Raw genomic sequence first — 8361 nt, 5'->3', positions numbered from 1 at the left:
AATATACCTAAACCTCATGATTATATGAACCTGTGTGATATATTGCTCCTTGATGAAAATTACAAACAGGAATGGTCCAGCAAAGATCCAAGTCCTACATACTGACTCAACCATGAATCATCTTAAGGTATTCATTTGATTTCCCCTGTTCCATAACTAGAGCAAAGGATTCTGGAATATAGTAAAAACACCAATTAAGCAATTAAGTTTTGGGTTTACTAACTCTGTTGCTGGGCATTGTGGCAAATATGATATAATATTACCTCACTTAAGCCTCATGCAACCGAATGAAATTAAGTACCATTGGGACTTCCATTGTAAAGAAGAGCAATCAAGATCTTGGGAAGTTAAAACTCTTGCATAAGATTAGAAAACTGGTGTGCTGTGGACTGGCCTTTTTTTTTTTTAATTTATTTATTTTCAGAAAAACAGTATTCATTATTTTTTCACCACACCCAGTGCTCCATGCAATCCGTGCGCTCTATAATACCCACCACCTGGTACCCCAACCTTCCACCCCCCGCTACTTCAAACCCCTTAGATTGTTTTTTGGAGTCCATAGTCTCTCATGATTCACCTCCCCTTCCAATTTACCCCAACTCTCTTCTCCTCTCTAACACCCCTTGTCCTCCATGATATTTGTTATGCTCCACAAATAAGTGAAACCATATGATAATTGACTCTCTCTGCTTGACTTATTTCACTCAGCATAATCTCTTCCAGTCCCGTCCATGTTGCTACAAAAGTTGGGTATTCATCCTTTCTGATGGAGGCATAATACTCCATAGTGTATATGGACCACATCTTCCTTATCCATTCATCCTTTGAAGGGCATCTTGGTTCTTTCCATAGTTTGGCGACCGTGGCCATTGCTGCTATAAACATTGGGTACAGATGGCCCTTCTTTTCACTACATCTGTATCTTTGGAGTAAATACCCAGGAGTGCAATTGCAGGGTCATAGGGAAGTTCTATTTTTAATCTCTTGAGGAATCTCCACACTGTTCTCCAAAGAGGCTGCACCAACTTGCATTCCCACCAACAGTGTAAGAGGGTTCCCCTTTCTCCACATCCTCTCCAACACATGTTGTTTCCTGTTTTGTTAATTTTGGCCATTCTAACTGGTGTAAGGTGATATCTCAATGGGGACTGGCCTTTTGATCCCACAGCTCAAACAGTTATCAACTCTGTTTGTCCACTACAGAAGAGAATAGATGATGTGATGTTTCACAATAAGAGAGTTCTTATTGTAACCCAGGAGGAAGCCTCCCAAGAAAACATGACTTGTGCTACCACTGGGAACTTTTAGGCAGAGGCTGGCTGTTGTATTTTAGGAATATTATAAAGCATATCTTCAAGTGACATGTGGACACTACCATTCTGTGAAAGCTAAGAAGTTACTCTTAAAATCTAGCAACCTCACTCCTACCCCACCCTACACACAAAATGCATGTCTTCCACAGGAGATGGTTGAAGTGCCATTTCTTCCCACTGCTTAACTATATCACTTCCCTCCTGATGCTTGAACTGAGATTTTGCATGTAAGAAACCCTATGAATTACAAAGAGCACTGAATCCAGAGTCAGGAAAAGAGAAGTATCCTTTATCCAAACTGTGTCTCTAATGTGGTCTGCTCCTGGGCATGTAACTGGCAACTCCTAGCCTCAGTGTCCTCAGGTATAGTAAAAGGATGGCTTGCTAGCTAAGTAACAGCAGAAGGACTCAGTCTTACCATTCATCTCTCAGTTGCATTGATTCACAATCATTCATCTGTCAATTGCATTGATAGTTTATGCCTCTGAGTAGGGATTTCTTAGAGATGTACTTCATTGCATATTAAACAAAATTGAGAAAGCTACTGCTCTAAGCAGCATCTAATGCTCCATATGTCTTATGGCTTGGAGCTGGAGTGACTCCCTATTGATATAGTACATTGAATTTTTCAACCTAACATTCAACTTGATGAGGAGCACCCTATTCAACTTAATTTCTCTGTTCCCCTCACTTTATGTATTACACTGTCATTCCATCCAGTTCCTGCCAGACTCCTAGCACTGCTTTCCTCAGCTGCCTTTCTGTTTGCATGGGATGTTGCTGGATCCAGACACTACAAACCTACTGCTAAGTCACAGCCAGTCCACTTCCTGACTTCATTATCACAGTCTCTGTAAGCCTCAATTTCTGCAGTAGCAGTTAGGAATAGAGAAACACAGATGCATACTCACAGAATGAGAGAGGGGACAGACAGAAAGAGGGCAGAAGGATGGAGAAAGGGAGATTAAAAAGAGAGAGTGAAAAGGAAGGAAAGTGAGAACTGAAATTGGAAGAAAGGTCATGGGACAATCTCCTAGTAATTCTTTGCAGGTATATTTTCTACCCCTTTTCTTGCTGCTTGTGAGCATTTTCTTGATTTCTACGGTTTATTTACTGATTTGCAATTCCAAGGACACACTCATTAATTTAGTTTTTTTTTTTAAGATTTTATTTATTTATTTGACAGATGGAGATCACAAGTAGGCAGAGAAGCAGGCAGAGAATGGAGAATGCAGGCTCCCTGCTGAGCAGACATCCCATTATGGGGCTCGATCCCAGGACCCTGGGATCAAGACCTGAGCCAAGGGCAGAGGCTTTAACCCACTGAGCCACCCAGACGCCCCTCATTTAGTTTTTAAAAATTTGCAAAAAAAGACACAAAAATAGATCAAGTGAAAAAATCTAATCTTACTCAAGTTAGAAATCAAGTTCAAAATCAGGCTTCCTTACTTAGACAGAGTGTTGCTTACATATAAAGCAAACAGCTCTTGAGCATGAATTACTCACATACTTTAAGAGTAATAAATATGTACATACTTATTCAATATAATTGATTCATTTAATGTTATATTTTGAAATTAAGTTCTAAGCTACAATTCTATAAATAAGTAAAATCTACATATTATATATTTAAATGAAATAATTGAGGTGAGTTGTAGAGACAAGTTTTTACATTTGGCCAACAATGGAAAGTCATAAAAATAAAGATTATAATGTTATTTAACACAAGATCTTGCCGAACTGAAGATTTGATCATATGATGTACCTTCAGAGAGTCCAAGAACCAGGTGCAATTTTTCTAACTTGGTTTTTCTGACTGTGGAGGCAAGTTGTCTGGGGTATAAATGAAGGAAGAGTCATCCAATTATTACATCTTGGCCAAATTCAGAGAACTAAGATTTGTATTGCTTTCAAAGAGAGATTTAAAACACAAGATTTAAGCATTTATGATCCTGAGGAGGAAATAACCTTTCTGGTTTACCAAGGGATTTACATTCCCTGTAATTAAGGATGATTGCTACAAGTTATCCAAGTAGAGTGTTTATCAAATCATTCAGGTGTCTTTTTGAACCCTAGTTGATTGTATTCCTAGATCAAAGTAGAAAAGACTCTCATTCACCTTCTTAAAAGATACATTATGAGATTAATGTTCTTTTTGGTAGTGGTCTTATGCTATGAAGCCCAGAGAGCCAAAGTTCATCCCCTGAGGCTGGAACTCCACTGATGGAGGAGCTATTCCCTGACTCAGTGAATTTGCATCCATCTGTTTTAATAACAGGGTGTTCCCAAGGGGCAAGAACCTCACATGGGTGAGACCCAGAGCAGCTTCACAGCAGAGGACTAGATCAGTGTTAACCATTTAATCTTTTGTTTCTGTACAGTGACCTGTACCACAGTTACAGAGTGGTCACGTGTGTAATCATCCAACAGAGCCACATGCTCCTTCTTAATTTTTTAAAAAAGATTTTATTTATTTATTTGACACAGGGAGAGAGAGATCACAAGTAGTCAGAGAGGCAGGCAGGAGGGGAAAGGGGAAGTAGGCTCTCTGCTGAGCGGAGAGCCCAATGCGGGGCTCAGTCACAGGACCCCAAGGTCATGACCTGAGCTGAAGGCAGAAGCTTAACCCACTGAGGCACCCAGGTGCCCTGAGCCACATGCTTCTTAACAGGCATTTTTCCTCCCTTCAGCAAATCATGTTTTAAGTCTCAAGAAATTATTCAGTGGCCATTGGTATCCCTGAGTAGCTCCACCACAGAAATGGAAAGCAACACTTGGTTCTTTAAAAGAATTCCTAAGTTGACAAGATTCTCTACCCTGATGTAGTCAAACTGACTTACAACATTTCCTAGAGTTTTCTATTAGTTTCTTATTTGCTGTTGCCAATTTTTAATTTTTGCATCTCATTCATAATCATTTTAGCACCTCCCTCATTGAGCTCTTGGTGTCCTTCAGACAACCTCTCATTCCTTTATTCCTTTATTCACTACTATGTCCTGGGTGAAATTCTATTTTTTTAATACTTTTCCAGTGCTGAGCCTCAACTTATCCTTTTGTGTATTCCAGCCTCCCAGGCAGGACATGAAGGAAATAACAGAAGGAAACAGAAGGAAACCAGCAGTCTTTTATTCTTACTGAATTTCCACTACTTCTAATTTTTAGAAACCTTGACATTTTTAGTAGATAAATATTGTGTGTAATATTCCCCAGGAATTAGACTTTATGGAAGCAAGTGTAGTAGTTCAAAAATCAAAGTAGCAAAGGGATTCTTAGAAGTGCAGTTGCCCAGCATTGGGAAGGTCAAACTCTAGAGTTAACAGATTTTCAGCAGATTCAAAGAAGGTAGGAGGTTGAGAGATAGACAACTGTTTTACAAACAGAAAAGTATTGTGAAACTTTAACACAAATTATCATATTCAGAGAATCTTTACATGTTTCTCTGTCAGGTATGTATTTTGCATTTTCTTGGAGGATTTTTTTTTTTTTAAGATTTTATTTATTTATTTGGCAGAGATCACAAGTAGGCAGAGAAGCAGGCAGAGAGAGGAGAAAGCATGCTTTCTGCTCAGCAGAGACTGGTGCGGGGCTCAATCCCAGGACTCTGGGATCATGACTTGAGCCAAAGGCAGAGGCTTTAACCCACTGAGACACCCAGGAGCCCCATTGGAGGATCTTTATTGCTAAAAGTTACAGGTAATGAAGTATGGTGGCAACTCTGTCATAATTTTCCCAATAGTCAAATCAATCAATCTTTCTTTCTTTCTTTTTTTTTTTCATGCACATGTTTGTGTTAGAAAGAGAGAGAAAGAAAATGTGTGATAGAGTGAGAATGAGTGGGGATTAGGGGAATGCTGGGTGAAGGAGAGACAGAGAATCTTAAACAGGCTCCAACACCAGTGGGGAGTATGTGGGGCTTAATCTTATGACCCCGAGATCACGATCTGACCTGTAATCAAGAGTTGGATTCTAATCCAAATGGGTCACTCAGGTATCCTGTGAGTCAATTATTTTTCAATGACTGAAGGTGGAATTGAAATATAATTAACAAAAATTAAAGTAAAAATCAAACAAACAAAATTTAAATTCATCTATAGGAATTTACACACCAAATAAAGCTATATTTTAGTACATAAAACTTTGAACTAGCAAAATTCTGTGTCAGGTTGCATAGTTAGGCAGTTTGGTAACATATAAAGCTATGGGATTGTATGCATTTACTGCAGCAGTGTGTATTAGCAAAGGAAAAGAGGACCTAGGGCATACGACCTTAGTAGTCGGAGAGAAAAAAGTAGAATAGACAGGAGAAAGAAGAGTGACCTGCAAAGCAAAAGGAAAACCAAGAACCAAGGTAAATAGGGATCTGGGTGGACAAAGTATAGAATCCTCTAGGACTAGGTGAAACTTGGATCCAGGATTTAGCCTACTTCTTGGCTTGATTGCCACCTTGTGGAAAAATCTTGTAAGAGTCAAGTTAACCAAAGTGTTGTAGAAGCCACAGAAATTACCATTAAGCAATCAGGTCACCCTCACCTGAGCAGGATGTGGGGTGTGGCTTTTTCCTTTATCTGTTTAAGAAATTGTCTTTCGGGCGCCTGGGTGGCTCAGTGGGTTAAGCTGCTGCCTTCGGCTCAGGTCATGATCTCAGGGTCCTGGGATCGAGTCCCACATCGGGCTCTCTGCTCAGCAGGGAGCCTGCTTCCTCCTCTCTCTCTGCCTGCCTCTCTGCCTACTTGTGTTCTGTCAAATAAATAAAAAAAATCTTAAAAAAAAAAAAAAAAGAAATTGTCTTTCAATTTGGTCTTTATCCAAGCTCTGGATTATATTGTTTTAGTTTATCTGTCCACATGTCTGACAAATCTCTCCTTAAAAAATATATTGTCAATTATTTTTAAAGAAGCCTTTCCCTTTTCCTCTTGGTTTAGAATGCTGTCTCTATTTTTTTCTCTGAAAGATCTCAACAATGCTGTACTTTAATTAAGAGTCCATTTATAGGCTTAGTTGTTAAGTGCCTGCCTTTAGCTCAGGTCATGATCCCAGAGTCCTGGGATTGAGGCCCACATTGGGCTCCCTGCTAGTGGGTAGACTGCTTCTCAGAGTCCATTTATAGGACTCTTAATTAAAGTACAGCATTGTTGAGATCTTTTAAAAATATATATGTTTATAAAAAATAAAAAATTAAAAAAAAAGAAAAAATAAAACTATTTCTATTAATAAAAAAAAAAGAGTCCTATAAATGATCTATCTGGCACCTTCTCCAAATAGATTTCAAAATACCTCAAATCTGGCAGCAGTCCCAATGTGAACCCTGTTATTGATACCCACCAGTAATCTGGGAGAGTGTTGTCTACTGCTCATTTTATCTCAAATACATGTTTCTACCTCTTCCAGGAATTAACGAGATTCTTCCACTTCATTATACTTATTGTTGTAAATGTTCAAATCAGTTTTCATGAGTTAGATTATTAAAGTCACTTTACTCACACAGTTTCATTTACTACTAGAGCATGTAATTCCAGGACACTATGGCTGGTTCATTTAGCTTCTGTTCATTGGATAACTATTTCCAATCTCAGAGGGCAGGAGGTTATCTAAGTTGATAGATACCTGACAAAGCAGTATAGAACCATTCTTTTATTCTCTTTTTTTAAAAATTTTATTAATTTATTTGACAGACAAAGAGAGAGGGAACACAAGAAAGGGGATTGGGAGAGTGAGAAGCAGTCTACCCACTAGCAGGGAGCCCAATGTGGGCCTCAATCCCAGGACTCTGGGATCATGACCTGAGCTAAAGGCAGGCACTTAACAACTAAGCCATCCAGGTACCCTGAGCCATTCTTTAAAATCTCCTGGTTCAGGGGAGGAGTCAAGATGGTGGAGAAGTAACAGGCTGAGATGACATCAGGTAGCAGAGGATCAGCTAGATAGATTATCAAACCATTCCGAACACCTATAAATCCAATAGGAAACTGAAGAGAAGAAGATCAACAATTCTAGAAGCAGAAAATCAACCATTTTCTGAAAGGTAGAACCTGTGGAGAAGTGACTCCAAAGCGATGGGAAGATAGCCCATGGGGGGAGTGGCTGGTCCCGGTAAGTGGTGGAGCAATGGGGCACAAAATCAGAACTTTTAAAAGTCTTCACCCCTGAGGGACATCACTCCAGAGGCTAAACGGGGGTGAGGCCCATGCGAGGACAGCATGGCCTCAGGTCTCATGGGGTCACAGAAGGATTGGGGGTGCAAAGGGCTGCAGAGCTTGCAGGTATTAGAGCAGGGAATCCAGCTACAGAGATGGAACTGAGGAGTGAGCTCTCAACTTGGGGTTACCTTGAACCATAATCCATGGCACAGGCCACAGCTCTATAAGTGGGGACCCACAAGATCCAGGGAGACCTCCCCTGGAAGAGCTCAGGGATCTGCAGGGTTCTGAGACTCAAGGTGGAGCTGTGTGCCAGAGACAGAGACTGGAGGCAGGGAGACAGGAGTGACTGAGTGCTTTTTTCTGAGGGTGCACTGAGTAGTGGGGCCCTGAGCTCTTGGCTCCTCCACGCTGGAGATTGGGAGGCCGCCATTTTCATTCCTGTCCTCTGGAACCCTACGGAAAGCGTTCAGGGAGCAAAAGCTCCTAAAAATGTACTGGAACAGATTACTTAGCCTGGCCTGGGGTAAGGGTGATGCAATTCTGCCTCAGGCAAAGACACTTGAGAGTCACTACAACAGGCCCCTCCCCAAGAAGATCAACAAGAAATCCAGCCAAGACCAAGTTCAGTTACCAAGAAAAACAGCAGAATTCCAGAGGAGAAGAAAGCAAAGGATGGAATGCATGGCTTACTCCCTATGATTCTTTAGTCTTACAAAATTAATTATTATTTTTTTTATACAAATAACATTTTATTACAAAGAATGTTACTGAAAGAACAAAGACCACAAGAAGCCCCCAAAAGAACTATTTTCATTATGTGGGACTGGGTTCCCTTTTCCTTTTTTTCTTTTTTTGAATTCTATATAAATTTTTTAAAATTTATTTATTTTCAGCATAACAGTATCATT

The 8361-nt window shown here is 40.0% G+C and overlaps 1 pseudogene; it reads left to right on the top strand.

Moving 5' to 3' along the window:
- Positions 1–3657, top strand: part of LOC132010727 (olfactory receptor 4C15-like) — an 8996-nt pseudogene extending 5339 nt beyond the window's left edge.
- Positions 3658–8361: the final 4704 nt, after the last annotated feature.

The sequence above is a fragment of the Mustela nigripes genome, chromosome 1 (genome assembly GCF_022355385.1).
Source record: "Mustela nigripes isolate SB6536 chromosome 1, MUSNIG.SB6536, whole genome shotgun sequence".
Lineage (NCBI taxonomy): Eukaryota > Metazoa > Chordata > Mammalia > Carnivora > Mustelidae > Mustela > Mustela nigripes.
The sequence above is the reverse complement of the archived record's forward strand: the minus strand, read 5'-3'. Positions and strand labels throughout refer to the sequence as shown.